Genomic DNA, 12245 nt, shown 5'->3' with positions numbered 1-12245 from the left:
TTTTCTTAGGTTCTACGCACACCTCTGTTGCAGTATTTACCTAACCAAGTTGTAATTCTTTTAATACAAGAGTTATCTCCCAGTATATTGAGGTCAGAGACCTTTTTTTTTTATATCATTAACACCTAAGAAAGTGTCTCACACACGAAGATAAAGCTTTTCCAATGTGAAAGACCTTTCAGAACATGAGTCATCACATACTAATTTATATATATAGATAGCCAAAAGCACCGTGTTGCACTCCAATGAAGTGAAAATATGTATTGTCCTTAATATAAATATTTTAAACTTTTTTTTTTAATTTTCTTTAAAATTTAGGGAAAATTTGTTCTGCAGATTTAAACATAGATTTATAATAAGTTCAAATTAGGTGGCACATCTAAACCACATTTATTCTTGATAAGTGGTATTCATAATTTCTTATGAGCTTAGTTATTACTTGTACCTAAAGATAAACATTTTCACCTAAATGATTAATTTTTAATATTTTAAAAAAAGACAGAATATAGATTTATGTAACAATATTATGGAGCATGTAAAAAAGAGTATAGCTAAAATTATTCACCATCTTCACACTCATGGGTGGGAGTGTGTCTGTGTATGTCTGTGTGTGTTGTTTCTTTACTTCTAAAGTATTTGCTGGTACTTTGGCTATGTGTTTGCAGGTTGGGTAGTTACATGTGCAGTTGCTCTTGTTGGTATTACTGCTGGTATTTCCTAAATTGTGGGCCATACTGAGAAAAGTTATTGCAAATACAGCAAATTGTATTCAGTGTTTCGGTATCTCTTGAACTTTTAAAAGATACTTAATTGAAAAGAAATCTGTTCTTGGACAAACTTAATTTCCTAATAAGCTTTGTCTTGTATCTCTTGAACTTTTCCTATATTTTGATGTTAGAGAGTGTAATGTTGCTCATTACAGATCTAAGATACTTGAGGGAATTAGAACTTTTCTTCCTTCCCTTTCCTTTTGTTTCTTTATTTCCTCCTTTCCTCCCAGTTTCCCTCCCTTCCTACGTTACTTCCCTTTTGTTTAACTAAGCAAACAGAGCTACTACATTAAGACAACTTTCCAAAATCAACCACTAATGATGAAATAAATTGAGAGTACATTTTTAGTGCACTATATGAGTTATTTTTATTTCAATTAATAGTGTCTTTATATAACAACAATGCACCTTTATTAAAAAGTACCTTTATAATTACATTTAGTCTCAACAACAATTTCTCTGGATGAATTGTTCTCTTTACAAATGAAGACATGAAAGCTCTGAGAGAATATATTTTCAATTGGATTTCCAAAATTGCAAAGTAATCATTAAATCTTATTTTTCAAACAAAAAAGTCCAGTGCATTTTCTAGCCAATAAGCGAAAATGTTATCTTGACTCAAATTTTGAGTTTCATACCTACTTCACACCATCAGCTTAGCTCAATCAGCACTAAAAAGCTTTCATGTACGTGATTTAGTTTTCTTTCTTAAGTTTTTAAAGCTTTATTGTTAGCCTAAACCTCTCATTTGTGCTTTTTTTTCTGAAAAGGAAACAAATGTTGTTAGCTTTGGATGGGAGAATTTTGAGTGGTACTGGATTAGAGAATCTAGCCTATGCATCTTCCCATCATTATAGCTTTAGATAGAGCCTATCATGTCAAGTTCCAGCATATTCACTTCCTCACTTCCCTCCATAAATTTGCATATATCCATCAAGTACTTTCTCAAGCTAATTTAAATAAATGCATATTTCCTAAGCTGACCATTCTTTATATTATGCTTGAGAGTTAATTTTCTGAGACCATTGCATCACTTATGTAAGGGAAAGGTCAAAATGGAAAAGTAGTATGTATTTGTGCCCTAAAAATATAAGCCTCCCTTTTAATTTTACTCCATTCCATAAATCTTTCTAATAACATTGATAACATGCTGTCTGCCATTACATGTGCCAGGCTATTTTTCCCAAATATTGCCATTCCACTAGGATCAGCAAACTATATTATTGAGGGAGAAATGTAGGAAGTCAAAAGGAACCAAACATGAAAAAAAAAAGTAACATTTGATCACTTTGGGAGGTAGGCACATGTTTGTCTTATTATTCATTGTATTTGTCAATATATATATTTTCTAATTAAAAAGGGAAAGCATTGGACAGACATAAAACCATGAAGTAAGTATAAGAATGGGGCCTTATGGGATGACAGTACTAAAAAATGAGCCAAGCAGCCTTGAAATAGGCTTGTAGGTGTCATCAATAGCCTATACTTCATCTAGACTACTTACTAATAACCCCAGTTGGGTTGTCTCCAATACTCAAGTATCATCAGTGAGTTTAGCTGGTAGGCACTTTTTTCCTAGACGTCTGCACATGAAAGTCCACTGCGGACTCACATTTATAGGTTGTTACAACAAAGTTGTGTGTGTATGTATTAATGTGTGTGCATATTTCTGAAGATCAGTCTTCCACAAAGCCAAATGTTTTAGTAATAGTAAAATATTAAGGTAAAATTAAATCTTTCCATATGGCCTAATAAAGTCTTGCTTTAATCCTGGTCACCTTCTACAGGCCTGCACAAGTCACTTCTTAAAAATAAATAAATAAATAAATAAATAAATAAATAAATAAATAAATAATAAATAATCCTAGAAATCCAGAAGACAGACCTTAAATTTGTTGTCATTGTTGCTGCTTTCTGTGTTTGTGTTTGCATAAATTTAAGATCTTTTTAAAAAATTCTAACCTCCATGGATTTCCTCCATGGAAATCTTTTTTGATGAGGTAGATATGGATTTTAAACTATGTTATTAAATCAATCAAACCTCCTATTTTATATTAATTTAAGAAGATATAATGTATGACTGGAAACCACTCCAGAAATATTTAATTAATGACTACTGTTCTCAAGAGAAATCTTCGTCAGAAATCACTGATTTAATATAAGCTTAAATGGTGAAGAGGGAAACCTTGCATGGAGAATTTCCACCACAGGCTTTAAAGATTCTGTTTTCTCTGAGAACACAATTTGGGAAGGTCTAATCAATCCCAAAAGCTCTAAAAGTGTAAGCATAAGAGAAACTCTTCTTGGAAATATATTTTGTCTGTTGTTGAAATAAAATCAGCAAAAGGAAATACAATAAAAGGTAATAATTAATTCTAGAAAGTATAATGGAATACAAGCTGAAAAGCTACATTCTTAGTCTTAATGAACTGTCACATATAAGAAAAAAAGAATAAATAAAATACCCCAGATACTCATGCATTTAGTCTCACGCTGATCAATCTGCTCCTTTTTTTTTCAGTTTTATTGAGATATGATAGACATATAATGTTGTGTAAGTTTAAGTTGCACAACCTGCTGATTTGATACGTTTAGATATTGCAAAATGATTACCACGTTAGAGTTAGTTAACACTTCCATCACCTCACATAATTATCATTCTTTGTTTTTTTGTTTGTTTTGGTGATGAAAACATTTAAGATTTACTCCCTTAGTAACTGCCAAGTGTACAGGAGGGTGTCTTTAACTATAGCTACACTATATGTCACCAGAAATTACTTATGTTATAACTAGAAGTTTACACCTTTGGACCACCTTCATCCATTATCTCTGCCTCTGGCAACCACTAATATTAATCCTTTGTTTCCATGAGTTTGTGGAGGGTTTTGTTGCGTTTTATTTACATATAATCAAGATAGTGAAGTATTTGTCTTTCTCTGTCTGACTTACTTCACTCAACACAATACCTCAGGGGCAGCCCCGGATGGCTTGGCGGTTTAGCGCTGCTTTCAGCCCAGGGTGTGATCCTGGAGACCTGGGATCCGGTCCCATGTCGGGCTCCCTGCATGGAGCCTGCTTCTCCCTCTGCCTGTGTCTCTGCCTCTCTCTCTCTCTGTGTCTCTCATGAATAAATAAAGTAAAATCTTTAAAAAAACACACACAATACCTCAAAGTACATCCCTTTTGTGGCAACTGGCAGAATTTTCTCATTTTTTAATGGCTGAATAAAATTCCATTGTGTGTATATATATATATATATATATATATATATATATATATATACCACATCTTCTTCAGCCATTCATTCACTGACAGATACTTAGGTTGTTCTGTATCTTGGCTACAGTGAATAATGTTGCCATGTACATAGGAATGCAGGTGCCTCTTCCAGATCCTGTTTTCATTTCCTTCAGATATGTATACCCAGAAATGGAACTGCTGGATCATATGGTAGCTCTATTTTTAACCTTTTGAGGAACCGTCACACTGTTTTCCAAAGTGGCTGCACCAATTTACATTCCCCCCAACAGTGCACAGAGCTTTCCTTTTCTCCACATTGTTGCCAACACTTATCTCTTGTCTTTTTGATAACAGCCATTCTCATAGGTGTGAGGTGATAGCTCATGGTGGTTTTGATTTGCATTTTCCTGATGATTAGCAATGTTGAGCACCTTTTTATGTACCTGTTGGTTATTTGTATGTCTTTGGAAAAATGTCTGAATAGGTCCCCTGAGCATTTTTTTTTAATCTGATTGTTTGTTTTTTGCTATTGAGCTGCAAGATTCCTTGTCTATTTGCATATTAACCCTTTATCAGATATGTGGTTTGCAAATATTTTCTCCCAGTCGGTGGATTTCCTTAACGTTTTATTGATTTTTTTTTTTTTTCTGTGCAAAAGCTGCTCCTTTTTAAAGATGGATCTTGGTGCCTCTCCTATCTCTACAGTGAGAATCTCAAGGCAAATAGACTATTGCTCAGGAATTATGCAGTGACTATGATTAAAGTCATAATTATAAATCTAACATGTAACCCAGAGCATAAAATTATAGATTTTTATAATATAAATATGTTAGTGATCTTAATTGACAGCTAATTTTCAAAGAGGTACAACCATTGCCTAAATAAAGTCTTTTTGTTCCATTTTGTTTATTCTTGAAAGTAACCAAAAGGTTTTGGTTGCATGACTAAATTACATTGTCCTTTATTTTTTTATTTTTTATTTTTTTCAAGTTTCAGTTATTTATTATTCAGTGTAAACCCCAACACAATGCACCAACATGATTTCGTGCATTTAGAGGGGAAATATTTCCTGGATAAGTGGAAAATTGTGCGGATGGCTTCTGGAAGACCTTCATTCTAAGAAGCTTTATAGTGAAACATTTCATTTAGAAGTCTGGACCTTCTTTCTTCAGTTTGCTGTAATCTATAATTCACTGAGTAGAACTTGTATTGATCATTGGGACCCAGTTTGTTCCAAGGTTCTAGGTTATTCTTCCTATCCCAACTAGCATCTGGATTGAACTGTGCCAAGCGCAACACATACAGCGCTGCTCCAGTACCTCCTGCCCCAATAAATATGAAGAGGGGGATCAAGCTTGGATGCTTCTTGGCCTGACCGATGATCTGGAGTAACATGGTTGCGGCAGAGAGACCTCTGTCTCCCGCGCAGGAGAAGGAAAAACCGAGTTGCCGCAAGGCCCGGAACTAAGTAATTGCCTTACATTGTCTTTTAGATTCAAATAGTTCATTCCAATCAAAAATTTAAAGACAAGGAACTCTGAAATTGTTTTCATCAATGGATCATCAGAACAACGCCAATAATAACAATAATAATAAAAGCTTTTAAGAAAATTGCCCTGCCTAAAAGTTTTATAATAACAGATAAGAAGGGGCACCTGGGTGGTTCAGTCCGTTAAGCTTCTGCCTTTGGGGCAGGTCATGATCCCAGGGTCCTGGGATTGTGCCAGTGTCAGGCTCCCTGCTCAACAGGGAATGTGCTTCTCCCTCTCCCTTAGCCCCTCCTCTCTCTCTCTGTCTGTCTGTCTCAGTCCCTCTTTCTCTAATAAATAAATAAAATCTTTAAAAAAAAAAAACAGAGAAGAAAATTCAAAATATTTTACCCTTTAAGACTGCTAAATATTTTAGAAAAGTCTCTAAATGCTTAGGATGAATTTCTACAGTAACTATTGCCTGCCAAGTGAAGAATAGTGTATTAATTATAGTGATAACAGCAGCTAAAATTTATATCTTTTTTAAAAGATTTGTTTATTTGAGAGAGAGAGAACAAGTGGGGGGAAGGGCAGAGGATGAGAGAGAAAGAATCCTCAAACACTGAACCTTGAGCCCTGTGAGACACTTTATCTCACTACTCTGAGATCATGATCTGAGTTGAAGTCAAGAGTTGGCCACTTAACTGATCAAGCCACCCAGGTACCCAAAAATTGATTGATATCTTAATTTATGCCAGGCATTACCTTAAAAAATTGGCGTGGATTATGTAATTAAATGAATAAACCCTATGAGATGATTCACTTAGGAGCTCCAATCATTAAACCCATTTTAAGAGGGGAATATCAAAACTTACAAAAGTGAAATTATTGGCCCAAGATCACATAAGAATGAAGTTAGCATGTATGTCTGAAGACTTTTATGCTCTAGTCATTAAAGACTGCCCCCCCTTTCCTTTGTGTTATGGGGCCTGCACATTATTTTTGGAAAAGCAAGGAATGTAATTGTCCCATATCTTTTGTGTATGTTTTAAGAGCTCATTAACTAAGCTTTCCACTCTTATGAGCTCAGAACAATGGACAGAGACAGGCATCAGCACCCTTATATTCGCCAACATGTACAAAACTGCCTTTAAGGAGCATATCTTCCCCCTTTTGAACTTCAATGGTCCATGTTACCTGCAACTTTTGCTTAAAGGTAACAACTTGTTCTACTATTATTATAAATACAAAAGTTACCCTAGCCTTTAAAATTATTCAAGACTCTAAATCACATTTTAAAAAATATAAGACATAATAATAGAAAGGCTACACTTTATTTTTTAATAATAAATTTATTTTTGATTGGTGTTCAATTTGGCTACACTCTAATATAAAGTCCTGTTGAGTTGTTTAAACAATAGAAGATCTTATTTTTGTAAGTATATTTTTTAAAAAATTAAAAGCTGGCCACTACAGCTTCAAAAATGTTAGCAATACTTATAGATCAGAGTTAAGTTATTTTTTAAACAATGCAAGATCCAATCTGCAGGTTCCTTCCTGAGAAGGAGGCCAAGGTAGAAAAGAAACTTCTTGAAGCCAAAGTAAAAAGAAACTTCTTTTGTTAGTTTATGAATCACAAATTATACTGTAGGTGAATAAGTTTTTAAATATCAATTTTTTGATATTTAAGAATAAATATTCTTAATAACTGAGAATAACAGTTTCTGAGAACATAATGAAATGACTTAAGAGAGTTGTCCACACAGAGTTTGAGTGGGAGCTGAATGACTGCCCTTTATTTATTTATGGTAAATATTTTGCTTTTTCTTTAGGTACAAGATACTTTACTTAGATTTAGCTAGAAGTGAATAGCAATGAGTTACTGCAGTATAGAGGTAGTCTTGAAAGGTTGAGAACAATACTTAGATTATAACTGATTCTGCTTTCTTTCTGCTAAATCCTCCAAATCAATATATGTTTTATTTTTCTATTATTTTAGTGTTTCTTCATTCATTCATTCATTTGATAAATATATACCGAATACCTGGCATGGGATAGGAACTGTTCTAGGCATTGAAGATGCATGAATGAACAAAATGAGCCACAACTCCTGATCTGATGAAACCTACATTTTAGAGGAGTAACAGAGATATCTTAAAAGATAAATAAATAAGTAAATCGTAAGATATTTTATAAGGTGATGAATGCCAAAGAGAAAAATGACACAGGAGAAGGACAAGCCTAGGGGAGGTTGGGATGTTATTTTAAAAGATGTTTAAAAAAAAAAAAAAGAAAAGATGCTCTGAAACAGTGACATATAAGCAGAGACCTAAAGGAGATGAGAGAAAGACTGTTTTAGGTTCCTGAAGAAAGAAGATTCCAGAAAACATTTTTAAGTGTTTCTATTGGTCCAAGTTAACTCACCCAAAGAAATTTTATATTCACTTCTTTTTTTTACCAAGAGAGCCAAAATTAAGAATGTGAACATATGAATCTTTTAAACCACAACTCCTTGATGACAGAAATAATGTCATATTCATATTATCTATTCTCAGAATCTAGCCCAGTTCCTGGCATAATAAATGTTCATTGAAAGCAGCAAAGAACAGAAACGGAAAAGAAAAAGAAACGGAAAAAGAAAAATATATAGAGAGAAGATCAATAGAAAAAGAATCAGGGATCCCTGGGTGGCGCAGCGGTTTAGCGCCTGCCTTTGGCCCAGGGCGCGATCCTGGAGACCCGGGATCGAATCCCACCTCGGGTTCCGGTGCATGGAGCCTGCTTCTCCCTCTGCCTGTGTCTCTGCCTCTCTCTCTCTCTCTCTCTCTCTCTGTGACTATCATAAATTTAAAAAAAAAAAAATTGTTTAAAAAAAAAAAGGAAAAGAATCAAAAGAAAAAGAAAAAAGAAGAAAAGATCAAAAGGAAAAGAAGAAAAATAGAGAAAGCAAAACACAATAATTATGCTTAATCCGGTTTTCCATCTCCATTTTTTATTTTTTTCTGAAAATCATATTTTACATAGTCAACCAGATAATCTATAATTACCTGATAATCAATAAATTAAATATCTGGAAAGATAATAAAAGTCATCATCTAAAACCACTTTTTCTTCTTCATTTTAGTTATGTTCTGCATGTTAGGCATAGAATAGTCAATCTGTGTTGCTACTAGACCTTTTTTCCACACTCCTTAGTTTAATCCTTTAAGAATTCACTATATGCTGAGTGTGAATCTCTCTACCACATCCCCATATCTAAGTTTATCTTGTCTTCATATGTATTGCCTTGTCTGTCTTCCTGACTACAATGGAACTATCAATAGAAAGTGCTTCTTGTCTATCATATTAAACACTTGCACATAGTAGATACACAATGGATACAAGAAGGGAAGGAAGAAAGGGAGGAAGGGAGAAAGGAAGAGGGAAAGAAAGGAAGGAAGGAATGGAAAAAAGGCTTACACACAAGAGGTAACAATATATCTACCCTGGGAACCTTATTTTCTTGAAGATTGTTAAAATTTATTCAAACACTTTCAAAGAAAAGATTGTTTCTTAAATGATTTCTTAATGTGTATGATTGACCAAAGCCCAGTTGCATGACAATGGATGGTTACGTTTTTTTTTTTTTCAAAATGTGCACCTCTATAAGGTTTTCCTTCCTAATAAGGATACAGAATTGTTTACCCTTTAAGCAGCATTTGAAAAGTAAATTTGTATAGTTCCATTAGTATTAAGCTTGGGAAAAATTACTGGTTAGTGAGCTTCTATTCTTTTTTGGATTTTGAGAAACATAATAAAAATATTAATACTATGGAATATTAGAAATTAAGTAATTCTAGTCTTGAAACTTTTAATACCTTTATCTTTCCACATTAGTTTTTTTTTAATCCTTCACCACCATTTTAAAATATTCTTAATAAAGAGTGCCTGGGTGGCTCACTCAGTTAAGCATCCACTCTTGCTTTCAGCTCAGGTCATGATGTCAGGGTCCTGAGATGAAGCACCAGCTCCACAATAAGCATGGAACTTGCTTAAGTTGCTCTTTCTCTCCCCCTCTCTCTCTACCCCTTCCTACTCACCTACTCTTTCTCTCTCTCTCAAAAATAAAGTACAATAAAATATCCTTAAAATCATTTGAGATGTTTTTGTATTTTATCAATTGAAAGAAAATCAACCCACAATGTTTATTAAACATTTAATATGTGCAAGGAGCTATATAAAGAAGAGGTTATCAGTATTCAAAACTATAACTAGTTCTCCATTTAGGAAATTTAAAACCATTTCATAGTATGAATTCATTATAAGGGACGAGTTAGTAAATAACCAAGTGACATATAATTTGTGGTTTTCAGTTGGAAGTTATTATCAGAATTAGGAATTTAGAAACATAAATAGTATATGGAGAAAATGTCAAAAATAGCCTCATAACATAAGTGTTTACAATTCTAAATCATACTACATGTATGAACAAGAGTAGAGTATAAATTTAGGTGTAAGTGTCTAAATAAATTTCATTTCTCAACAGTTCATGAGAAAAAATCAACAAACGCGAGTCAAATTGAAAACCCTATATCCGAGAGAAATATTACATTGGGTTTATACAGCACTTTACCATCCAAGAGCTGATAGCTATAACTAGGAAATATTCACTTGGTGTAAGCCCCATATACTTTTGTGTATATATATTTAATATATATATATGCACATAACAATTTCTCACTATAAAATAGATATCAGCAATGTATTATGCTATCTATGCTATAACACATTTCTGAAACATTAGCATATTTCCTCTAAATATGAAGAAAAGAACAGGATGTTACCAAATTTTATAGGTACACATAGATAGATAGGTAAGCTTTTTAAAACTGATAGTGGGAGAAGAGGAAAAGGAGAAAATATTTACTGAATACCTACTATATATTATTCACTGTGCTGGGTGCTGTATAGGTGTGACTTTCATGTACTACTCCAACCATAAAACACCCAAGATGATGCAGTAAGGAAGCTTGAACAATTGCTCTGCTCCAGTAATGTGTCCTTGGTCCAGAGCCCAGGCACAATTTCCTCTCCCCACAGAGGGCCATGGGGTCTGTATGGGTATGTATGAGTGTGGAGTATGTATGGGTATGTATGACTACTGGAGACAGTAGGCTGGCAAAGCTTTAACAACCTAATTAAATGGGTAAAGTAAACTACATTATGAAAGTTGATTATGCTTTTTCATGTCAATGAAAGCTTTAAGTCAAACCAGTTAATAATAGCTTAGGGGAGTCAGATGCACATCTTTGGGTACAATCTTTTGCCCAGGCATTTGTGAAAGCATTCAAATTGGCCAGCAGTTAAAATGAGTATTGTCTAACTGACAAACGTTAGCCCTGCAGGGGTCAAGGCTGTCAGTCCAAACCTGAGTAAAAACACAATGAGGGGAAATCCCTGAGTTTAACTTTCTGGCCATGGCAACATTCTTTAGGCAAGTAACAAAAACTGCCTATGCCTGGAGAATCTTACCTAGTTGCCTTTTGCATAACAAGAAAAACAATAGAGGCACTTGAGTGGGGGAGGAGAGCGTTATGAATGGGAGATCAATTGGAAGTAGCCAATTTCTTGGTTTCTATCTTCCAAGACAATTTCACATTTTTTCTAAATTCTGCCATTTAAATAATAACCATTGTCCATTCCTAGATCCTAATCCCAAATTAATTTTTCAGGCTGTAACTACCTTTCAGAGAGCTCCGTGCAGATGTCCCCAAAGCAATTCAAACTTACATGTTTAACACTGGACTTGATATCATCCTTTTGGGTAAGAAAACCAGTTTCCTTCCACCTGTCACCCAAGGGAGAAACCGGAGGGACATGGTAAAGTAATCCCTATTTTTCATGTGCCTCTTTCAATCACTCCCTAAATCCTTTCAGTCTACCACCTCCACTCACTGGTTCTTCTCCTCCATTTAAGGTATAAATGCAGAATTCTTCAACAAAGCTTAATTTTAAGATCTCTACTCTCTGAAACCTCTCCTTTTCTTCATTTATTCCCTTCCAATGAACATTTTTTTCCTTAGCTCAAAAGCCCTGACTGCAATAATTCTTTTAATAGCATCCTCCCTTGCTTGCCCACAAATATCCCTTCTATTTTTCCTGTAAATCCCCAAACCAATCAATCTGATTGATCATTCGCTTTGGGTAATGCTGGGGGTGATTTAATCAAATGGACTAATGCTGTGATAAATCCCTAAATCCATGTGTTCCCAATGCTCTGATTTGTCAATACTTTCATACTTTCATAATTATCTCTCTCTCTTTCTCTCAATGTTTTATTTGTGAATTTTACTACTCTTTACAAGGTCTCAATGCCATATCCTATACTCTTATTAAAAGGATCCCTTGTTTTCCACTCAACAGAAAAAAATATATATATATGTATATATACAGCTTATTAATGAGAGACCCCCTCAAGTTCACACTTGTCTTAGAAATTTATCTATCCACATGATTAGATTAAGTCTTTCTCCTCCTGTGAAACACTATTCTACCTCTTACTTATCTAGTCACATGGCTTTGAATGCTATCTACAGACTAATCATTCTAAAAATTTTGTCTACAAATTTACTGTCTCCACACAGCCACTGATTTGCACTGCAGTGTGTACTCTGGCCTCAGTCTTCCTCACCTCAACAAATGATACCAACCCCAGGATGGACTTCAGTTCTTTGCCCTCTCATCAGCAAGCCCTGTATGTCCTGACCCCATTCATTTTTCTGTCTCC

General features: G+C 34.3%; 1 pseudogene; it reads right to left on the bottom strand.

Moving 5' to 3' along the window:
- Nucleotides 1-4989: 4989 nt before the first annotated feature.
- On the bottom strand, nt 4990-5405 carry LOC121480417 (annotated as a pseudogene).
- Between the last annotated feature and the right edge of the window lie 6840 nt (nt 5406-12245).

Source organism: Vulpes lagopus, chromosome 21, assembly GCF_018345385.1.
Source record: "Vulpes lagopus strain Blue_001 chromosome 21, ASM1834538v1, whole genome shotgun sequence".
Classification (NCBI taxonomy): Eukaryota; Metazoa; Chordata; class Mammalia; order Carnivora; family Canidae; genus Vulpes; species Vulpes lagopus.
This window is presented reverse-complemented; position numbering and strand designations above follow the sequence as displayed.